Source organism: Parus major, chromosome 18 (genome assembly GCF_001522545.3).
Source record: "Parus major isolate Abel chromosome 18, Parus_major1.1, whole genome shotgun sequence".
NCBI lineage: Eukaryota > Metazoa > Chordata > Aves > Passeriformes > Paridae > Parus > Parus major.
The window spans coordinates 10,807,960-10,829,624 of NC_031786.1; the positions used below are offsets into that span (position 1 = coordinate 10,807,960).

General features: G+C 56.4%; 1 protein-coding gene across 1 annotated transcript in view; it reads right to left on the reverse strand.

The window, feature by feature from the left end:
• Positions 1 to 21,665, reverse strand: part of NTN1 (netrin 1) — an 83,752-nt gene that overhangs the window by 48,880 nt on the left and 13,207 nt on the right. The gene's annotated exons all lie outside the window — the stretch shown is intronic.

A 21,665-nucleotide genomic window follows, 5' to 3' on the forward strand; every position in this document is an offset into this window, starting at 1 on the left:
TACCGGCCCCAGGACTGCGGGATCCCAACCTGGCTGGGGACGCTTCCAGCCAAATAAATTATTGGTTATTAAAGCAGCTTGGGACCAGCTGGAGCTGTTCACAAAGTCAGGGTGATGGAGCTGTGAAGAAACACTCCTTTTCCTGTTAGCTCATTGGAAATACCCGTCTGGGCAATTTTGAAATGCAATATTTTGGTTTTCCGGTGAGAAATGGCACTGCAAAGCCAAGGTCACCTCAAGGCAGCCAGAGGAGGGATATCAAACCAGAGAGAATCCAACCAAAAGGAGCTGTGCCAGGAGTGGGGGGGAATCACATCAAACATTCCCATGGCCTGAAATACTGTAGGGAAGGGGGAAGGGAAGTGTGCAGGACAGCAGATGCTTTGGCAGGGAAAAGGAAGCAGGCCTGAGCTCGAGCCCACCTCTGGACAGAAAAGCTTTTGCAGTTCTGAGCTTGGCCAGAGCTGCTGGCACTTGCCCACTCCTGGCTCCCTCTAGGGCCACCGAGCTGTGTCCTGGGATGGGAGACCCCTCCAGCCTGGAGGTGACACCCCACAGCCACTCTCCCACCCAGAGCTGCCTGAAGCACAGCCCTGCCTCTGCCTTTGCTGGCCCCAAAAGAAAGCTGCAGCTCTGGGAGACACCCAGGCTGTGAACTCCTAAACGCCTGACTGCAGCAGGGGCTGATGTGCAAAACCTCTCCCACAGAAGCTTTCCTGGCCGGTTTTTCAGCCCAGCCGCCCTGCAGAACAGCAGCAGCTCCACAGAGAGTCCAGCTGTGCCCCCAGGGGTGGTGGGTGCCTCTGTCCCTCATGGGCCAAGCTTTGGAGCTGGGTGGGACAACCATCCCCTGTTACAGCAGTTCCCTTCGCTGCCTCCTCGGGGGGAGCCTTTCCCAAGCCAAAGCCCTGAAATACCTGTGGTTTGCCCAGTGCTGAACACCAGGCTTGAATCCTCCTTTGCCATGGTTTGTATCTCTGGTCCTGGAAATAACCCTGAGCTGGAGCCTGCTCCCCACAGCCGGAAACCCACATCATTTTCTGAGCGTTAACAGCCAGCGATCCAGGCAGGAATAGGCGGCATTTCCCAGGAACCCAGATGTTTGTGAACCCATGGGCTGCTCCCGCTGATGTCAGGGAATGTGCAGGGCCTGCAGGGATATTCCCACATCAGGAAACAATGCCTTCAGAAGCCACAGGAACACGGACTCCAGGGCTGAGCCGAGGCAAACAAACCCATGACAGCCACCAAAGCATCACCTTGCCATCGCACACAGGAGCAAAGCCCAGCCTGGAAAAGGGTGGCACAGGAGAGGCTGAGAGACAGAGGGGACATGGCCTCAGCCCTGCCTTAGTGCCTGAGCACCTTTCAGGTTCTTGTACTTGGCCCTCGGTGTTTCCTGGTGGCCATGGGGGTGTTGGATGGAGGTCCTGGCACTCAGCAGGGGGCTGGCTGATGACTCCACTTGGAAAATGGATGTGTTTTCACCTGGAAGACCTGGGGACTTCCCATCACCAGCAGAGAAACACACTCATCTTCACCGTGACAAACATGGCTTCTTTTGAAACCAGGCTTGGCCCAGCAGCCTGACACTCTCTGCTGGCCTTTCCCTCAGGAGCTCGAGGAGTTCTGGCCAAGCCCGTTCCCTCCCGGGAGCAAACCCTTCTCCCTTGGAACAGCATGGCAGGTCCCCTCCAGCTGCACCCCTTCAGGAAATGCAAGTCAGAGGCCTTCATTCACTGCCCTTGCTGACAAGTTAACTGAACTGACACTTGGGATGTGGCATCTGCTGCAGCCTGGCACTGAAGGGCTGTGCCTGAGAGCTGAGCCACTGCTGCTGGCCGGGCTCTGGCCACGGCTCCATCCCCTCACACAGGGGGCTTCCCGGGGGTGCCCTGCTCCCTCTAGTACCTTGTGTGCCAGGGGAGGGGACATGTCATTCAAATGCCACCTCAGAGCCTTCCCTGGGCAGGGCCAGGGGTGTTTGTGCCCAGGGAGCAGTGGGGGTGGCTGGAGAGCTGCAGCTCCTCACTGCTGCCTGCTGCTGGGGCACAGCTTTCCCTGCATCTCAGTGCGGGGCACAGCAAACATCTCCAGCTCATCCCAGGGGCTGCTCCTGCAGGTGGCCAGAGCACTCTGGGTGCTGTTTGGAGCTGGGATGTTTGCCAGGGGGGCTGGAGTACCCCCAGTGTCCTGGGGATGGGGTACCCCCCATGGCACACCAGAAGTCCTGCCCTCGTCCCTGGTGCCCTCCTGGGTGAGGGAGGGAATTCCCTCAGCAGTGGCACGGCCTTGGGCAGGTCCTTTCCCCTCTCTCTGGGCAGCATGGAGAGCTGGCTGAGGAACAAAAGTTTGGTGTCATTTTTTACTGGGTCATTTATCACCAGTTCCAGTCCTGGAGCCATTTGCTGTGTGGCTGTGGCCAGGAGAAGTGCCCAGGGACCATGGAACACCAGGGGCTGTGGATCCCCAGGGACCATGGGATCCCAGGGACTGGGGGTCCCCAGCCTGTGCAGTGCTGGCTGAGGAGGGGAGCAGGAGCACCCTGCTTCACCCCAAATACGGCATTTTCTTTGTGAGCCCTCAGAAAGGACGGAGGGCCGAGGAGCAGCAGCCCCAGGGGTGTGTGCTGCTGTGTGCCCACCCTCCTGGCTCAGAGCTGCAGGGACTTTGCATATGGCCATGGGGACATGGTTGCTTCTAGTGAGGCTTCATCAGCAATAAACACTTGAAAGCAGCTTTTGGAGTTGCTGACACTCAGCTCACAGTTTTCATAATCCCAAAAGCCTGTTCTTTCAGGCGTGACAGCCCCAAACAAACACCATACAAACTGAAGCTCAGAGATGCTGTCTGGCTGAGAGAACTGCTGCTCTCAGAGTGGCTGGAGGCGAAGAGGATGGGCCATGGGCATGGCATGCTCAGCTGGTCTCCGAGAGTGGGGGCATCAAGTTCCCACCCTGTGCTGGCACTTTGGGATGTTCTCCACGAGTTCCAGCAATGCTGGGAATGGGGAACTGGCTTAATTCTCCATCCCAGGGTGCTCAGGGTGACCCCATTTCCCCCGGGGGCACATGGGCACGGAGAAGAGACACAGCCCACAACACCTGGTGCTCCGCCCTGATGTCATTTATCCCTTCACCCATAACAATCCCACCCAGGAACCGGGGATAAAGGGCTCTTACCCCTGACCACAGAGGTCCCTAACTCAGCCCCAGCTGTTACTCCTTGTGCAATTCTCTCTCCCTTTATAAGGGTGGGGTACAGTTCCCTTCGGAGGGGTCTTAGGCTCGGTTTCAAGCCTGCAGCCCACTCTGAGCTGGTCCCCGCCTGTGCAAACGCTTTTCCCCAGCCCGGGCAGTGCTGCCATCCCCGTGAGCCCTACACATCCTCGTGCTCCGGCCGATTGCTCGGCTCAGCTCCTGCCCGGATCGTTTTTAACCTCGCCCAGCTTTGGCTGCGGCACAACTGAGGCTGCTCGGTGGGAAGCCGATTCCAAGCAGCGCTGCCTTGTATTTGCCTCTCCAGGTGGTAAGGGGCTGAAAAGCGCCTGTAATCCCCCTGAATGAATCCCAGAGCACGGAAACAAAGTCGGCCTCCATTGTGCTGTGTTCATCCCCTTTTAACACGGGCTGCTTCAGCCACACGAGATAAAGCAGGAGAGGATCTCCCAGCTCCCTGTGCCAGCACCCCTAAGGAAGGGCTAGGAAAGGTTCACCAGGCCCTGCTGGGGGTTGTTGGCAGAGCTGCTGCTGCTCTTGCCACTCTTTTATTACTACATCGAGGAAAAAATTCTCCTGGCCCATCTCCTGCCACAACTGGTGCCTTTTGCTGCATTTTTGGCAAAGTTCAATCTGATTTTTTCTGCAGCCTTAGTGAGGCTCCCCACGTGAGCATAAAAGCTCCATTTAGAGCATCATGGCTATAAATGGGAGACACAGGCTTTAGCTGAAAGACATCAGCCGTGGGCTCAGCTGACCCCTGAGACATCTCAGCAATCTCAAGGTCAATGATGAAGCTTTTGAGAGTTCACTCAGCAGGGATTGGAAAACCTTCTCCACGCCAAGCATCACATTTATGTCTCGTTTCCTCAGGTCAGCTTTGGGTCTTCTACAAAGGCTGTGCACAGGAAACTCTCGCTAATCCTTGCCTGGTGGGTTCAGTTTGTGGATCTGCTGCTCTGCTCCTGACCCCTGACATGACCACAGGGATGGGCTTTGAGCCCAGAAGCTGCACTGGCACTGCTCAGAGTGGGTTGAGGATGCAGAGGCAAAGGCAGAGCTGAGCCCCAGCCCTTTGCCTCATGGAAAGGCGGTGCTGAACCTGGAGGTGGCCGCACACTGATTCCAGTCCTCAGGGTGGCAGCCAAAAGCGAGCTCTGTGCCCCCTCCTCAGGGCAATTCCTTCCTGCGGCCCATGGCAGCAGCACCTCCCACCCAGGGAATCCCACCGTGCTCCCGGTGCTGCCCATGGCAGCCAGGCCAGGGATGCTCCACTCCTCCATGTCCAGCTCCTACTCATTCCCAGCAGCTCCCAGGGCTAAAAGCCCTGGTTCAGTAAAAATGGCTCAGGGCTGGAGCTCCAAATTCTGCTGGAACTCCATGCTGGGAATGCTCCCACTGGGATCCTGAGAGCTCCCAAGCTGGGAGTGGCTGCGACTGGGAGGGGGCTCAGGGCAGCTCTGGATCCAGTCCTGGCTGGGAGTGACCCATGTTGGACCCTGTGCTGGAGCTCAGGGCCAGCAGGAGCTGTGCCTGACCCCAGCCTGATTCCAGCCAGGACAGGGACTGCCCTGTGCTGCCCTCTGCACCTCTCCCTTCCCATGGAGGAGCCACAGCCTTGCCTCTCTGACCTGGAGCTGCTCAGGCCAAGATGAACAAGAGCTCAGCGAGGAAGCAGCCGTGAGCTGGGCTCTGCTCAAGTGAAAACAACTTCGCTGTGCCAGTCCAAATACAGCTCCCCTTGTCTTACTTATATAACATGGGAACCTTCTTGCCACAAATTCCCTCTGTTCCTGGCCCAACAAAGCATTACAAGCCTTTATGTTTCTTGGCCACCATGGCCAAGACCCTTGGAGCAAAGGTGGAGTCAGTGCTGGGTGCACCTCGCTGGTCCCTGGCCAGGCTGAGGTGAAGGTCTCCATGAGGGAAGGGCTGGATGTGTGCTGAGGGCAGGGGGAGCTGGCAGGGTGAGGGAATTTCTGCTGATGAATCTCAGCCTGATCACCGCTGGATCTGAGCACAGAAGTATCAGCACTGCTCAGGCACCTTGGCACCTTCTGAGAGGGGTCTGCCTTCCATCCAGCACACCTTGGGTGGCCCCAGGCACATCTCTGACCCAGCCTGGGAACACCCCTGGCTTTTCCTGCCTCCAGCTGCACTGGGGTTTCCAACAGGATGGGGAAGGATAGGATTTCTGCTTTGGGTTCTCACAACTCTTAAACTGGTGCTGCATTCCAGGACCTTCCTCAGAAGGCTTTCAGGAAAGAGGTGGAGAAGGGTCTGGGTAAAGGTGGAGTTTGCACTGCTGACCCCAAGCAGTGCTGGGGATCCGGGGAGATCCACCTTGCTGCTGTCCGCTGGGAGCTGTGCCTGCTGAGCCGATGGCCGCACAGTCCCTTAAGCAGCTCTTGTTTGGGAAGGTGTCTCCTTAGCCCAGGGCTTTCCAAGAACATCAGAGCCTTGGCAGGGCCAGGCTGCAGGCTGAGGTTAACAGAACAGCCTGGTGCAGACAGGCGCTCCCGGAGGAGCCCTCGGGCAGCACTGCCCTGTTCCGCGGGGCCGTGCGAGCACCTGGGATGTGCCTCCCTCACCTTCCCCAGCCCTCCCGGGGCTGGAACAGCTCATGGCCCCGGGACAGTCCCCGGAACACACGGGAGAACAAACTCGGCCGGTCCTGCCAGGGACACAGCCTTTGCCTGGCTCCTCAGGCACTTCTCCACCACAAATGAGCACCGGAGCCAAGAGCAACCTCGGCACCATCCAAGGCGTCTCCTCCGGCCGCCTCAGCCTGTCCCGGGGGACAGCCCGGCTGGAAATGCCATCAGTCTGTGTCACCTCTGCCTGCCTGGAAGGGCTCATCAGAGCAAGGAGCTGGTGTTTAACGAGCCCTTTCATGGTGCGTTACTGGGGGAGCAAAGAAATGCACCACCACCTCCACCCCTCCCCCAAGAGAAACAGATTTTCCAATAAAATTTATAGAGCATGGAAAGGGCTTCTGGCGCTGGGGTTCAGAGGTGGCTGGCCCTGTGCGTGTGGAGGCACTACCCTCCTCCTCCTCACAGGATGAAAACAAAACAAACAAGCAGAGACATTCCGGGAGCAGATAAGTGAAGTCACGTCCCTTGCTGGAATGGTGGAGGTGCTGGTGGAGGTGGAAGGTGACCCTTGGATGGACAAATGGAGCCCTCTGAGGCTGCTGGGCCCTACAAGACAGGCCCACACCCAGCACCATGTGCTCAGCTGCTCCAGGAGCCCTGGGGACAGCCAGGAGCAGGCTCAGGGCTTTCCTTGCCTTGGAGTGGAGTTTAGAAAGCTCACCCTGTGCTCGTGGGTGAGCAGGGGATGCTCCTCATGGAGAGCTTGCTCAAGGTGTACTCAGAGGATGAGCAAACTGTGGCCCTGGGGGAAGCCCACAGGCCCCAGACTGTAAGTCAGTAGCCACATGGGCTACCCTTGAGCCAGACACCCCAGTTCCCTTCCAGAGACATGGGAGAGAAGCTGCCAGCTCTGGGGTGCTGCACTCAGCCCTGGGCACATGCTAAGCTGCCCAGGGGAGCTCCTGGCAGCATCCCCTACTCTGGGTGAGATCCTCAGGGTCCCCTTCCAGCCCTGGGCCACGGGCAGGAGCGTCCCCAGGTTGTCACTCACTCTGTGAGGGGACGGGGCAGCCTCAGGGCAGAGCAGGACCTGGGGGTCAGCAACCCCTCGTGGGCGAGGGCCGGAGCCTGCGGAAGGGGCAGCAGGATCTCCATGCCCAGCCAAGAGAACAAATTACCCTTGCACAGTCCACCCTTGCCTCCAGTCGCGAGTAATCCTTGCAACCATGACAGCCACTTCTCCTGGCCCCAGAGAATTGTATAAATCAGAGCAGAACAAAAGTCCTTTGCTGGGAGCTGGGCATGTGCGCTGCCTTTCAAAGGGGAGGCACATTTCTCTATAGATCTGCATTCTCCAGGGACTGCAACTCTGACAGCAGAGAGATTAAGCAAAACAACCCACTCAACCTTCCCTTCTCCAGCATCTCTCCATGGGTGGAACAAACCCATCACAGCAAACCACAGGGCAGGGCCATAATTCACACTTGTTACTTTGCTCCTTGGTTCTTTAATGGCCTATTTTTTCTCCTTTAAGTTTTCAAAGTTTTGAGTAATAATTACATTGAATACAGCCTCCTTTGGCATTAGGGCTGGAAAACTTGGAAATAATGAGGCAGAGTAAACCAAATGTAGCAATTATGGGAGTCCTGGGGGAACCTGCGGAGCTGCAGGGAGCTGGATCTGAAGTCTCAGCGCAGCCGCTGTGGCTGCGTTCCTCACTGGAGCAGGGCACACGCACGGCCCTCACCCTCACAGACAGAGGCTTTCAATCAGCCCCACCACACTGGGCACAGCTTGAAAGTGAAAGCATTCCTCTGTCCCTGGCAGTGCCACAGGTGGCAGGTCCCCCTCAGAAGTGCTGCTGGTGGTGCACCCAGGACAGGCGATGGAGAGAGCCCCAGATGCCTCCTGTGCTCTGCCAGAGCAGGGGGTGGCTTCTGGGAGCTCTTCTAAGCACCCAGGGAAGCAAACTCATTCCTTCTGCACCTGGGTCTGCACCAGGGGGAACCTGGCTCAGCTCCACTGACCAATGAGCTGAAAATCAGTGTTGGGGGCAGTTCAGGTCCTGCAGCTCCTCAGGGGTATCTTGGGAAGGGGCTGTTTTCCCTGGAGCTCCCAAGAACACACCTGTTTGTATGGGCAAGTTTGGGCTTCTGGCTCAGGCCTGGTGCCTGCTCCAAGGCCTGGACACTGGGGAGGTGTAGGATTGTGATCTCAGTCACCTCCCGTGTCTCCCCACTGCTCCAGGGCTGGCAGGAGCAGATTTTGGTGCTCTCTGTGACCCCCAGGCCTGACCTCCCGTACATCTCCTGCAGAAACCTGTCCTGGCCCTGGGGACCAGTCCCCACCTCGTTGGCATTGCTGGGGAGGGAGGAACGTCCCTGAGGTGGCAGCTCCCTGCAGAGGGGACACGGCATGGTGGCCAAGGGACACTCTGAATGTCCCCTGAGCCACCTTGGAGCCACCAGGCCCTCCATCAGCCCCCAGGGCCAGAAGGACCAGGGACAACAGCTGCCCTGGAGACATCAGATGAACCCAACTGCAAACCTGGCCTGGAAACGGCTTTGGAGGAAAAGGAAGTATTAAAGAGCAAAGAATGAACAACAACCACATGTGAATATCGTTAGTCAGACGAAGAAGTGCCATCCCCAAATCCGTGCCAGGAAACCTCTTCCTGTGGTGTTCCTCTGCAAAGGAATAACAGGGAATTGTGCAACTGTTGATGTCAGAGCACAGAGCCCGAGCTGGGGAGCTGAGCTCGGCTTTTGCCAACCTGCCTGGGTGTCAGAGCTAGAGCTGATCGCAGTGTGAGCCTCAGACAGAAATCACAGGGTGCCTGGAGGCTGTGGGAGGAAAAATTTTCATTTTTCCAAGGAAAAACATCGAAACATAGTAGAAACATTTTTGGGTGTATGTCAGATTTAAATGACTTCATTTGGGGTTTCGAAAGCCAAGCCAAAAGTTCGGATTCCAAACAAAAGAAAAAGGAAATATTCCTGTCCTGTTTTGAATTGCCTTCCATCAGATAATCAAAAACTTCATGGAAAGGGAAGAGTTTCCTCCAAACATTCACATCGAATCTGAGACAATAAATTAAAAGGAGTTGGATGTTTTTAAGCTGCTCCTTTCTTAGCAGCAATGCTAAGGTTGTGCAGTTGAACCTCCCTGTTCAGCCTGCTGCCACTCCTGAATCCTGGGTTGGCTTTAGGGAGCAGGGTTTGCTGCTGAGTTGTGTCCAGATGGTTCCAGGGGGGCTGAGCTCTCCCTTTCCCTGCCTGCTCTGCCCTTGGCTCCAGAATCGCTGGGATGGGAGCACTCGAGCTGGCAGTGCTTTGTTCCCCTTCCCGTGGCTCAGGTTCTGGATCCCCCCAACATTTGGACACACACACAAAGAGTAAAATCCACCCTGCTCCACAGTGTCTCCAGCCTGCAAAATCAGACTAAATATTATTTACTCTCTGCAAGCTCCACATGAAAAATGCAAAAATGAGGATAAATATCTGTTTTCCTTTCCCCCCCTCTGTTTAATGTAGGGAAGGTAACACTCCTGAGCCCTGGGGATCGCCTTTATTTTCTCTTTTCTGATATTTACTAAAGACTTAAAGATGGGAAGAGGCAGAAGCCTCTGGAGTGCATGGGCTGAGATGAAAAGGTCCCGGATCCCCAGCGGGATAGGAAGGCTTCCAACAGGAGGCACAAGCTGCTCAGCTTTGTTTCCCAAATCAAACACGGGCCCGGGCACAAAAGGAGGGGAATAATATCGCTCTCCCAGGGGCGAGCCCACGCCTTGCTGCGGCCCGCAGTCATCATCATTCCCAACAAAAAAAGAATGCCAGCAGGAAAAATGATTTGGGATTAAGGGTTCCCGTGTCCCACCTGCTGGCTTGGGGTATTCTTGTGCTGAATGGACCTTCAGCTCTTCCAGACCTGGGGCACCCTGTGGCACAGCCCGGCCCTTTCCGGGCCACCACTGACAAACTGCTGGATCAAAATACCTCAGGAGAGATTCCCGGGGAGCTGACCATGTGCATGAAAGGGCAGCCTGTCAATGACCCCATGACAGCACCGATGGAGCTCTGGGGCAGGCACAGCTCAGGTTTTCCTGCGAGGCAGAGGCTGGGGGCGCGGGCAGCACAATGAATGTTAATGCCTGAGCTGAGCAGGGCCAGGCAGCTCAATGCCACCCCAGGAATTCCCTGTAATCTGCCATTATATCCCTCCTTTGACATGGCTTTCCTCTGCTGAACGGCCCTCTCTGGGCTTTGCTCCCGAGAAACAAGGCCGGGCTTGCCTCCCCTTCCCGATCCCTTCCCAATCCCAAGGTGTGTGGACAATGCTCAATTTTCCCCTACCAGCACAAACACAAAGAGGGAGTCAAGCTCCCCTTACACATCAATAGAGCATCTGAGCCCCCCCTTCCCCCCCAGAGTCCCTCCTTGAGGCCACAAAGCCCTCTGTCATCCTCTGCATCCAAGTGTGAGGAGCTCCGTGGCTTGCCCACAGTGCTGGAAGAATGAGGGAATCCTTACATTTGACTCGGCTCGAGGTCCCACTGGCTTCATTCATCCCCTCCTGCTCCAAGTCCCCCATGTCCCCACAGAGCCTCCTGCCCCACAGCATCCCCCAGCCCCACCCCATCAAGTGCTGTTGGGGATGTGGCTCCAAGGCTCAGGACGGAGGCTCCTCCTGCCCCATTCCCTGCACAGGCTGGGCTTTGCTGAGCGGGTTCTGGGGCTGTGGAACCCTCCCAGCCACAGCCAGGCTCAAATCCAGATGCAGGACAAGCAGCTGCTCCCAAACCTTCAGCACAGCCACTGGAGGAGCTGTCCCACCTGCACTGGCTGGAGGAGCATCACTGACCAGCCTGGCTGGGCTGGAGGAGCCCCCATCCACCCTGGCTGGGCTGGAGGAGCATGCCTGCCCTCCTTGGGTGGCCCCAGAGCACCCTCTGGGTGAAGGTCCTCGACAGCCTTGCTGAGCCAGAAGGCCTTTGGTGCTCACCAGGTACCACGGCAGTACCCAGAGTAAAAGCTGGGAGTGAAGCTGGAGGGAACTGAGCTCTGACATTGGCTTCCCTGGAAAATAAACCCACTGTGGCTTGGAAGTCTCCTGGGACACCTGGAGCCGCCTGGAGAGCTCCAGGTGTAGCAGGAGCTGCAGGGACAGACACTCCCTTCATCCTCTGCACAGAGGGAGCAGCACAGGTAGCCCAGCACTGGAATTTCCCCTCGGAGCTCTGCCCTTCTCCCACTGGGATCAGTGGGATGCTGCCATTAACTCCAGAGGAGCAGCTGCTTCCAGCTCTGCCATTGGCTTTATCCAGCATGAAACGAGCCCTTCGAATCCCATAAATAAATAACTGCATTTTCATCCGATTACAGATCCAAGCTGAGGATTTGTAACTCATTAAGAGGCACTGAGCCATGGCCTTTGTTTGCCCAGGGCGTTGTGTGGGTACCCAGCACCCAATGGCAAACAACTGCACTGATCCCCCCAATTTACCTGGGGAGATGCCACAAGCTCTAACAGAGCAAAAGTATCACAAAAATACCTTGCCTGCCTCAGGTGAAGGACCTGGGGTGAAGCAGGAGCAGCCTCAACACCACAAGCACTTTGAGTTTGCCAAGACTTTCCTGGTCATTCCTTTGCAGGAAAAGGGCAGGATCTGCCCTGTCCTTTGAAGAGGGACATCAAAAGGCATTGCCAAAGAGGACAATCTAGGGACACCGCAGTCACAATAACCATTGCATCATCCATCAATTACTCGTCAAAGCCCAGCTGAAACCCAGCTTTCAGAAGCAGACGGTGATGAAGTGACAATCTCACCACATCTGGGAGAAAGGTCTGTCCCACGCTGATCTCAGGGAGAGCCGGGAGCCTCCAGGAATTTTGCTTAATCTTTTCTATGAGGTTCTGAGTTTACAAGAGTTTCAGTCTGGGTGTCTGGCCAGAAAGGGAAGCCCTGGCATGGCCTGGGCCCTCGTGTCCTGTGGTAGAGTGACAATCTCCACAGCATCTCCCTGGCCTGGCAATCCCGATGCCCAACAGGGTGTTGAATTTGGAATTGTCTCCGAGGTTTCATCTCGCTGTCTGGCGTTGCTCCCTCCTGCAGGGCTGGGGATTGCTGTGAATTTTATTTTGTTTTGAAAGAGGGGAGCTCTTGCCTCCTGCTTCCTTCAGCCTCCAGCTGCTCTGCTCATGGCTCCCAGCCCGTGAGTTCTGTGAGATTGTGGGACCAGACCCAGCAGCTGCTGGGGCTGCTCATGCCTGGTCACTGCAATCCCAAACCCAGCCTGGAAAGGAGAGCCCCGAGCAGAGCAGGGAGAGGGGCAGGATGGCCCCTCACAGAACCCCCTGTTCCTGCTCTCCAGGGTTTCTCCTCTCACAGGGCGCCCGCACTGGAGGTTCTGCATTTCATCTTGTTCATAAAACTGATGCTAGGCAGGAGGTTTGGCTCAGCCTGAGCCTGACCCACGGCCATAAATCTGCCCTGCTCCGCCTGCTCACGCCCCCATGGAGCTGCTGTCACTGCCCATTTGGAGCTGGAAAACCAACCATGACATCTCCAGGTGCAGCCGTGTTTGTCTCTCTTCCTCCCCGCCTGCCGTGGTTTCTCTCTCTGAAGAGGCAGAGATGGAGCAGCCTCTCCTGCCTGGAAACAGCTGTGGCCAGGCTGGGGCAGAGGGACAGCTCTGACAGCCCAGGGACACGGTGCCATCCTGGCAGCCCCAGGCTGAGGAGCAGGGCTCGGGGCCTTGCCCTGCCCAGGAGGACTTTGCAGGAGAGGAGTTTCCCCCACCCCAACAGTGGGAGGATGGGGAAGGGCTCCTGGCGCTACCTGGCTGCAGGAGGAGCTTCTTGGAGCAAAGAAATGGGTTCTGAGAGGAGGATGGTGGGGAGGAGGTCGGACAAGGAGCAAAGCTGGTCTTGTGGAAGAAATTAAAGTGATCTCTGGTGCTACTGCCCTTCCAGCAGGCACCCAGGAACTCGTGGGCTCCCCTCCAGGGGTGACAACAGGCCGGGGCCACAGCTCACCCAGAGCCCAGGGCCCCTTCTGACTTTTACACATGGGGAGACAAATGCAGCACAGCTGAGAATCAAATTTCCAGACTCCAAATGGTCCCACCCTCTGCTAAGCCCTTATCCTGTAGCAGTTAATCCATATAAACAACTTGAAAATGTCCTGGACATGTGATCCATGGAAGTGGAAGCCATTGAACCATTCTTACTGATGTGCCACTAAAATGAACTGCAAGGATCCCATCTGTGGTTCAGAATGCCCTAAATGACAGAGAAACTCCCAAATCACAGAGAAACCCCAACAGCCACACGGCTGCTCCATAATCCAGCACCTCCCAGGTGATCTGATGCTGCTCAGAGTGGAAGCAGGATCCTGCACCAACAGGTGCTTTCTCTGGACCAGTGTCACGACCAGTTGCAGAGCCCAAGGCTGGGCTCCATCCCCACTCTTGCTGACATTCTGACTGTGCCCATTTTAGGCTGCTTTGCCCTTCTCTGGCAGCCAGGGAGGGAGGGAGGATTTCCAGGAGGAAAGTCAGAGCACAAAGAGAAACACCTCCCCACCTCCCAGCCAGGGCTCCTGCAGCAACACCCCCAGCAGCACGGACTGAGGGGGGCATCGGCATCCAGGTGTCACCTGGGGGTGCCAGGCCATGCCCACACCTCTGGGGCTTTCTAGCAGAGCAGAAGCAAAGAGCTGCCAGCTGCAGGCTGGGGACAGCATGGCTGGGGTGAAGGCAGCAGCACTGGAGTCACTGTCACTGGCCATGTGCACTCTGACAGACTCCCAGGGACAGAAATACTCCCAAGCCCTGCTCCTGTGGCAGCCCTGGGTGACTTTTACAGCTCGTTGGCTGCTCCAGAGGCAGATTTCCCCTCTGAGTGCTCTGTGGAGGTGGCTCTGCTCCTGCAGCTGGTGCTGGCAGCCTCCCCTGCAGATCCCACAGTGATAAGGGGTGACTGGGGCTCTTTATGAGGGTGCTTAATGAGCTGATGACATTTTTATGAATTAAGACAGTCCCAAGGAGATCAGACTTGGTGATTCTTCAGAGATGCCAAGACCCTCCCCTGACTAACAAACACCATCCACATTCTTCTGGGCAGATGAAATCTTTGCCTGTCCTCTCCTGACCAGCCCCACTGAGATTTGGGAATAACCTGCCTTGCCTTCTGCAGGGAATCTGATTTTTTTCATATACAATGGGAGGCTCCCAAATCCAAGGTGTCTGCGGCACTGAGGGCTGGATTTGGGGAGGGAGAACAAGGCTGATCTTCCCTAAGGTTGGGAGAGGGATGTGGGATGAGGGGAGCACAAAGGCTCTGCTCTGTAGAGCATCCCAAGGGCCCACCCTGACTCCTCCAGGAATGAGATGGCTTTGGAAGAGTTCAGTGTGCCAGGGTGTGTGGAAGTTTGTGAGGGGCTTTCCTAATCCGCCCAAGAGGCTGTTAGGGACACCTGGTGACCAGGGGAGAAGAGGCAAATTCCCGCCCCAAACCCAGCCTGGGCTGGCAGAGACAAAGGCTGTGAGCCCTGCAAGCCTTGGCATGCGGAGGGGAGGGGCACCCGGGGCCAGCCATAATTAAAAATAATAACACTGAGCACTCTCAAAGCACTCGGTAAACACGATCGACTAATTAGTCAGGTCTTTACTAATTAACCAGTCACAGGACTGGTGTTGCTCAATATGTTTAATGATCCGGAGAGAGGCTGAATAGCTGGGGGCAACGTCTGGAGGAGTGGGAGCTGAGGAAGGGACTGGTGGGGAGGCTCAGATGGGCTCATCCAGGACTGGGACACGAGGGGATGGGCAGGGACACGGGATGGACCCTCTTTTCCTGCCAAAGCCAGCACTGTCCCCTTCTCCTCAGTGCTGGCACAGCCTTCTGCACCTCCTGCCAGGACAGGGCACTCGATGTCTGTCCCACAGCCACCCGTGGTTAATGTTTGTCCCTGTTTAGGGGCAGCAAAACCAGATGGAAATGTTCAGGTGCACCTGAAACCAGCCCAGCCTGAAATCAGAACGAGCTAAATGAGAATGCCCCAAAAGCCCACAGGCTCCAGGTTAATGCTCCCCAGCACAGCAAGGACCAGTCTCCTCTCTCCTCCCAGTAAAGCCAGAATTGGAGTAAAACCAGTGCAGGACTGGGGAAAGCAAGAGAATTAGGACCAGGGAGCCTCTCTGGTGGCCATTGCCTTGTTCCTTGCCTCAGTGTCCCCAGGACAGGGACTGCATGTCCCACCAGATGTCATGCTTAGACACTCCAACAGAAGTTTGGTTTCTAATCAGGGCTGTAGTTGGAAACTCCCCACCAAAGTGAGGGTAAAGCACCTCTCCAAAAAGCAGACGGGGCTGATTTCAACCCTGCAGCTCACAATTGTCCTGCACCTCTCTCCCTCTGTGTGAGCCCCTGTCCTTTTCCCCCAGCACTAATCCCCACAGGCTGCTCTCAAACTGCCTCTGGTGGCACCGGGCTGTCCCTGCTGCTGTCACAGGTGTCACAGTGAAGGGAGACTGCTCCTGGCTGGCTGCTCCAGCAATCCCAGAGCCCTGCAGGGCACCTTCCTGCCCCTGCCCTGACCGTGCCTGTGAAATCTGGGGAGTGGCTTTGAGCATTTCCTCACTGTAATTTGGGCATTTGCTCAGAATCCAGGTTCTTGTGTAAGCTTTGGATTTCACAGAACAGATCTGGATGGCTGTGCCCATGGCTGGTGTTAAAACCTCTCATCACACAGGTCCCACCCGCCAGCACCAGGAGTTTATTCCCTGCAGGAAGGATCTGGGAGCACCATGGTGCTCCCAGGGTCTCACACCATGGTCCCACAGGGTGCTGAGGGGGGTGAGTGATCCCTCTCCCTGATTTTCCTGGGATATCTGGGAGGTGCTGAGCTCCCCACGGGACCTGCAGAGCTGCAGGAGCTGCAGGTGGCTCCCAGGGCCAGGCTGCACCTCAGCACTGCTGCAGCCTCTCCCAGGGCTCTGCAGGAGAAACCAAGCCCTGGAGAAGGTCTGACCTCAGGCTTTCCCTGGGAGCCAGGTGGGCTTTTCCCATCAGACACCCCCAGGGAGGTGGGGAAGGGCCCCCAGCACTTTGTGGGGAGCAGAACTGGAGTTGGCAGTCCTGTATGCTGGCACTGGGTGCTGTGCTGGTGGGAAGGGATCATCCCACCCTGCTGGAGCTGCCACAGAGTGCCTGGAAAGAGCATCCTCCTCTTCCCCCAGCTGACCCCTGGACACTGAGAATGAAGGGCCACCAGCTCCTGGCTGAGTCACGGCTTGCTGTGACTGTGGTGGGAGTGAGACCTTCCGAGTGCAAACTCTGGGCTCTGCAGTTACCAGGAGAGGAGGAAAGAGAATTCTCCCATGCAGAACAGTGTCTCGAGGTCAATAGAGAAGCCCCTGTGGCCTGAATAGCCAGGCTGGGGATCTGGGGGGCCTGGCAGGGAGGCCTGGGGGCTGGGTGTCTGTGCTGGCACTCTTGTAGCCAGGTTACCATGGCTCATCCGCAGGGCATCCACACCCGGGGCTGCTGCCTGCCGGCTTTCAATGGGCTCTGCTCCTCCAGCACTGAGCAGGACCCTGGATCTGCAGCAGAAAAACTCATCCTCAGTGGTGCTGTCATGTCATCACCCCGGGGGCTCACAAAGGAGGGCGGGTGCAGCACGGATTCCCCAGGCACGGTGCCCGCTGCCCTCCCCAGGCACCCACCTCACCCTGCTCAGCCCAGACACAGCTCAGGTGTCCCACAAAGGCCACCTCAGCCACAGGGACAGGTGCTGGGAGTAATGGCCACAATGGCCTGAATTCCTACGTTCTGTCAGTGTCACCCTGTGCCTGGTGCCTGCTGGGACCTCAGTGCCCACTGACATGGATCTGGAGCCACCCAAGCAGCCAAAGAGGGACATAAGGACCCTGCTTCTGTTTTTTTCTCCCCTAAATGCTTGAGCTCACTGCCAGAGCAGGGCATCCAAAGGCCATGGGTGCTGCTCAGTGCCTGTGGGACACCCCAGTGTCCCTGCTGTCCCTCCATGGATGGGCACCCTCAGGTTTCTTTCAGGGCTCCCCTCCACCAAGCCCTGCTGCTGGGGGAGGAGTTGGGTGCTTTGGCCATGTCTGCCCACCCCTCCCTCCTCCCAGGGGATGAGAACTGGAATAAAAGGTCCATTTCTTTAGAAAGCCAGGCCTGACTATGGGAAGGGTCCCTGTATCCATGCAGCTCTGCCGGCCTCCCGCTCCCCTGTTTAGTAATCTCACTTCTGGGCCTGAATTCATTCAGACGCTCTGGAGGATTAGCTGACCTTTCTTTCAGAGCTTGGTAAGCTGGGGATGTTAAAGCTTCCCAAAAATTAAACTCTCAGGAGGCTGGGAGCCTGGGGAGCTGTTTAGAGGCTGTGGCTGCTTCCCCAGCATCCACCCCAGGGCAGGGACAGACCTTGGTCTGTCCCTTTTTGTCCCCCAAAAGTGCTCAGATCCACTCACAGCCCTGGTGGGGGGTAAAACCAGAGGGGTTTTCTCTCCTCTTTCTGTTTGCCACCTTGGGTTTCAGCTCCTGCTTTCCCAGGTTCTCTGTGCTGCTGTGAGAGGAAGGAGTGAGGGAAAATGTGAGCCCGTGACCCTGGGAGCTGAGGTTTGGGAAGGTGGGGAAGCTGTCTGGGAAGGGATGGCACTGTCCGGGTAACGGGGCAAGGACAAGCTGCTCTCACCACTTCTGGGGTGTGCTCACTCTGAAACCAGGTGACAACCTGTGTCTGGAGGAGCATTTCTCTGCCTGGGATCTCAAACTGGAACTGAGCACGAGGAGCTGATTTTAAGCTCCCAAGCACAGATGTGATGGACTGACCTGCATAGTGCTTCCCGTGGATGGAAATGCTCACCCAACACAGCTGCACACCCCTGACCAGATGAGTCTGATTTTCAGAGCTGGATGCACAGGAGATGCAAAAAAAAAAAAATCCCCTTTTCCCTCCCAGTTTTCTATTCATTTTCTCCCAAGAGTGCATCTCAGAGATGGATGACTATACCTGGCAAGGGCATCTCTTCTTCCTCCTCCTCCTCCTCCTCCTCCTCCTGCTCCTCCTCCCTGCTCTCCCTCTCTGTCCCGTTGGAACTGGAGCCGTTCTCGTGGAGGATCCCGATGGCAGCACACAGAGCCCGGCTCACACGAGCCCACCGCAGCTCTCCTCCCCACCCAAACTCGGGCTTTGTACAGAAGCTGCGAGGGGACCGGGGGCTGCCTTTGTTATCCCTTTAAATTGCTCCTTTAAATGGGCAGCCGGCTCCTAGCAGGGATAATTTTATAGGCCCCATAACCCAGCACGAGGAGTCTCTTTTAAGAGCCTGCACTCCCCCTGTCTGAGGCAGGAGCGAGGCAGCGGCCGGAGCCCGCGGGGCTCTCTGGCACGGAATCCATCGGTAATCCCGAAAAATAAAACTGTCTTATGAGATATAAATTAGATTCCTGCCCTGGGGGATGAGCGGCTCTGCTCCCCCACGGGGCCGCCGCTGTCGGAGAGCATCTGTTGCAATTACAGGTTCCTGCAGCCTGCTCTGCGGGAATGACCTCCCAAATATTCCAGCAGCAGCTGGAGCTCACAGAAACACTCCGTGCTCTCTTCACAGCCCAACAGCAAGGGCTTGCTCTGTGCTGAATTGCTGCTTGGTGGCCCCATCTCCTCCCAGGACTCTGGGGGTGTCCAGGATCCTGCTGAGGGTCCAGATTGTCACCTGGAGGCTGAGCTTGTGTCTCCTCACAGGTTTGTGCGGTGTAAAGTGCACCTTTGGCACGAGATCAGCACCATTAATTGCCCAGGAGAGGAAGCAACCTTCAGTGCTGTCTAATTACACAGAAATTACCAGAAGAAATTAATTCCAAAAGGTGACCATATGGGCTGTAACGCTGAAGCCGAGGCTGGGTTTTGCCTCTGGTTACTGCCACTCAGAACTGAGGGCAGAATCCAGGCCAGAAGTATGTTTCTAGTTCGTGATTTATTGCACCAAAATGGGGCTGGTAATGAAAACCGTGTTCCACTTAATACTCAGGCGACTTCCAACAAAAATGCCAGCAGGAACTCTTTCTTCTGCTCCTTGCCTTGCAGCTGCCCGCAGCAGAGGATCTGCGAGCCCAGCTCTCCTGCCGTGCCACAGGGAGGGGTCCCACATGTCCCTCGTGTCCCCAAGCCCTGCTGATGGCACCAGGCTCAGCACCGGGCACCACCAGCCCCTCTGTGTCCCCCTCATCTCCCCCATCCTCCCGCACCTTCCCCGCCCGGGCAGGCTCAGCCCGAGCTGCAGATTAACTCACCGAGCAAACAAAAACCATCTCTGTGGCGCTGTTTCAGCCCTGGTACCCAAAGCACCCCCGTGGGCTGGTTCTGCTGCAGCACCGAGCCCCCCACCCAGCCCTGTGGGTGCTGAGCCCCCTCTGCAGCCCCCAGCGCTGCTGGAGCCGGAGCAGGCGAGCGCTTCACCCCTTCCCGGCCCAACCTGCTGCTCCTCAGCTTTAAAAATGTCATTTTTGCCCGCATGCAGGAAACAGCAGAGCCCTCCCCTCTGCTCCCGGAGAGCAGCAGGTGGAGAAAGCTCCGAGGGAGCCTCAGAAAGGATCCTCGGGCCCCTCCGACCCCTCCGTGCGACCACGGGGCGACCTGTGGGAAAGGCTCGGGAGATGGCCGAGTGCCACGGCTGAGCCCCTGCGCTGAGAACGGCGATTCATTTGCATGCCAGAGCGGTAGCCGGGCTCCTTCCAGCACGGTGCAGGCATAGAAATGTATTTGAATGTTCAATATCGCCCAGCAGAGAGCTCCCCGTGGAGAAAATCCCGCCGGGGGAGCCGCTGGAAGGGGCTTCCGAGTCAAAGATGCCCGAAGGAAAGCTCGGGTCCCAAGGGCAGCAGAATTGCCGGGGAGCTGAAAGGCACCGGGTGGAGGCGGATCCGCGGCAGTCGCGGCCGGGGGTGCCCGGGGACCCTCGGGCCGGGGACAGGAGCGGGGGCCTCTCCCAGCTCCCGCACTGCGCCCGGGACTCCACCAGCAACGTCCGGTTTAAGCCGGGAAGAGTCAAATCCCAAGCATATGTGTCAGGCCAGCACTTTCCGCTTCTCTTTCAGCCCACGGACACCTATAAATTTTCCAGGGACAGAGGGACAGGACATGCCTCCGCTGCAGCCGCTTCCAAAGGCTCCTTAAAAGCAGCCCAGGACACGGAGAAATCCATTCCATGGGGCAATTACCAGGGATGAGTGTGAGTTCATGGAGCTGCTCCCTGCCAAGGACCCAAGCACAAAGTCCATCACCCCCAACCAAGGCAAGCGAGTCCAATTATTAGCAATAAATACATTTATTCCAAATGTCGACCCACTTTACATTCCTTTATTTAACACAGCTGTTCTAAATAGGGGCTGGGATAAATGGAAAATAAAGTCTGGGAGGCTTCATGGCTCCCTGGTTCTCTGGGAGAATGCGTGGGCTCTGGTTGCTATTATTAGTGTAACGATTGTTGTTGTTATTATTATTGTTATGATTATATGCATTTCAGTCTCTTCTGGGTAATGAATAATTTATGACTCTGTCTTGATCCCCTTTCAATGGATTCACTATCCAGGGAGACTCGCTGAATAATTTGGATCATTCGTTTTCAAGTGCAGGGACTGCCGACAAATTGTTTGCTTTTCATTGCTGGGGACATTCATTGGTCACCCAAACCAGGGGATTTCTTTGGTCACCCCCAGCACGTGAGGCGCTGTCTGGGGTTTTGTTGGGATTTTTTTATTGTTGTTGTTGTTGATTGGGCGAAACTTTGTGAAGTGGAGACTAACAAACAGCTCATCTGGGGGGCTGGATTTCTGCAGAAATCGGTTTGCCAAATTTCTGTGAACATTTGGTGGTTTTGCAGAGGCTTGTGGAAAAGTAAATGCTACGGAGGATATTAAATGTTATTCAAATGTTTTAAAGGCGACGCTGCTCTTGCTCTTTGATTTGAGCTAAAGTATTATGCAGCTGATTATTAAATTTTGCTTACTCAGCTCACACTAGAGAAATGTTGCGGTGTTAAACCTGCTTTGCCTAAAATCCAGAGGGAAAGGGAATTTTCAGGAGGCTTGTGTTGGGGATCTTCTAATCTTTGCAATCAAACGAGTGCCTTCATCAGCCTGGCTGAGTCCACCCTGAGATCTCTAATCCTGAATTTATGCCGATCCCACGGGATCAGTCCTGGGCAGGCTCTGAGCTCTGCAAGGATCCATCCCCGAGCATGCACACAGTGAGGATGAGCGCTGTTCCTTGCAATGGGATGGGATGGGATGGGATGGGATGGGATGGGATGGGATGGGATGGGATGGGATGGGATGGGATGGGATGGGATGGGATGGGATGGGATGGGGTGACACATCAGCGCTGGTACCCACGGTTTGCCTGGCATGTCCCCACTTGGGCAAATCTCAGCACATTTGCTGCCAGCTCTGTGGAAAATCATCAAGACACGCCACGCTCAGCTGGGGAATGAACTGATAGCAGAGCTCTGCTGGTGCACAGCCCTCCCGATACACCTCTGTTAGATGTTGAACTGCGCTCAAAACCGCCACTGGCCGAATGCGGGAACAGCTGGCAATGACCAGAGCTGAGCACCCCCGCTCCGGCTCAGACCTGCCCAGCTCAGCGCGGTGCCATGGCCACCTCGCCGTCCCCAGCTCCTGGCACCGCAGGAGCCGCAGAGGACAACCCCTGGTCCCCAGGGCCAGAGCCGCTCGTCCCGTCCTTGTCCCACTCATCCTGTCCCTATCCCTCTGGTCCCTGTCCTCTGGTCCCGTCCCTTCCCTCTGCTCCCATCCCTGTCCC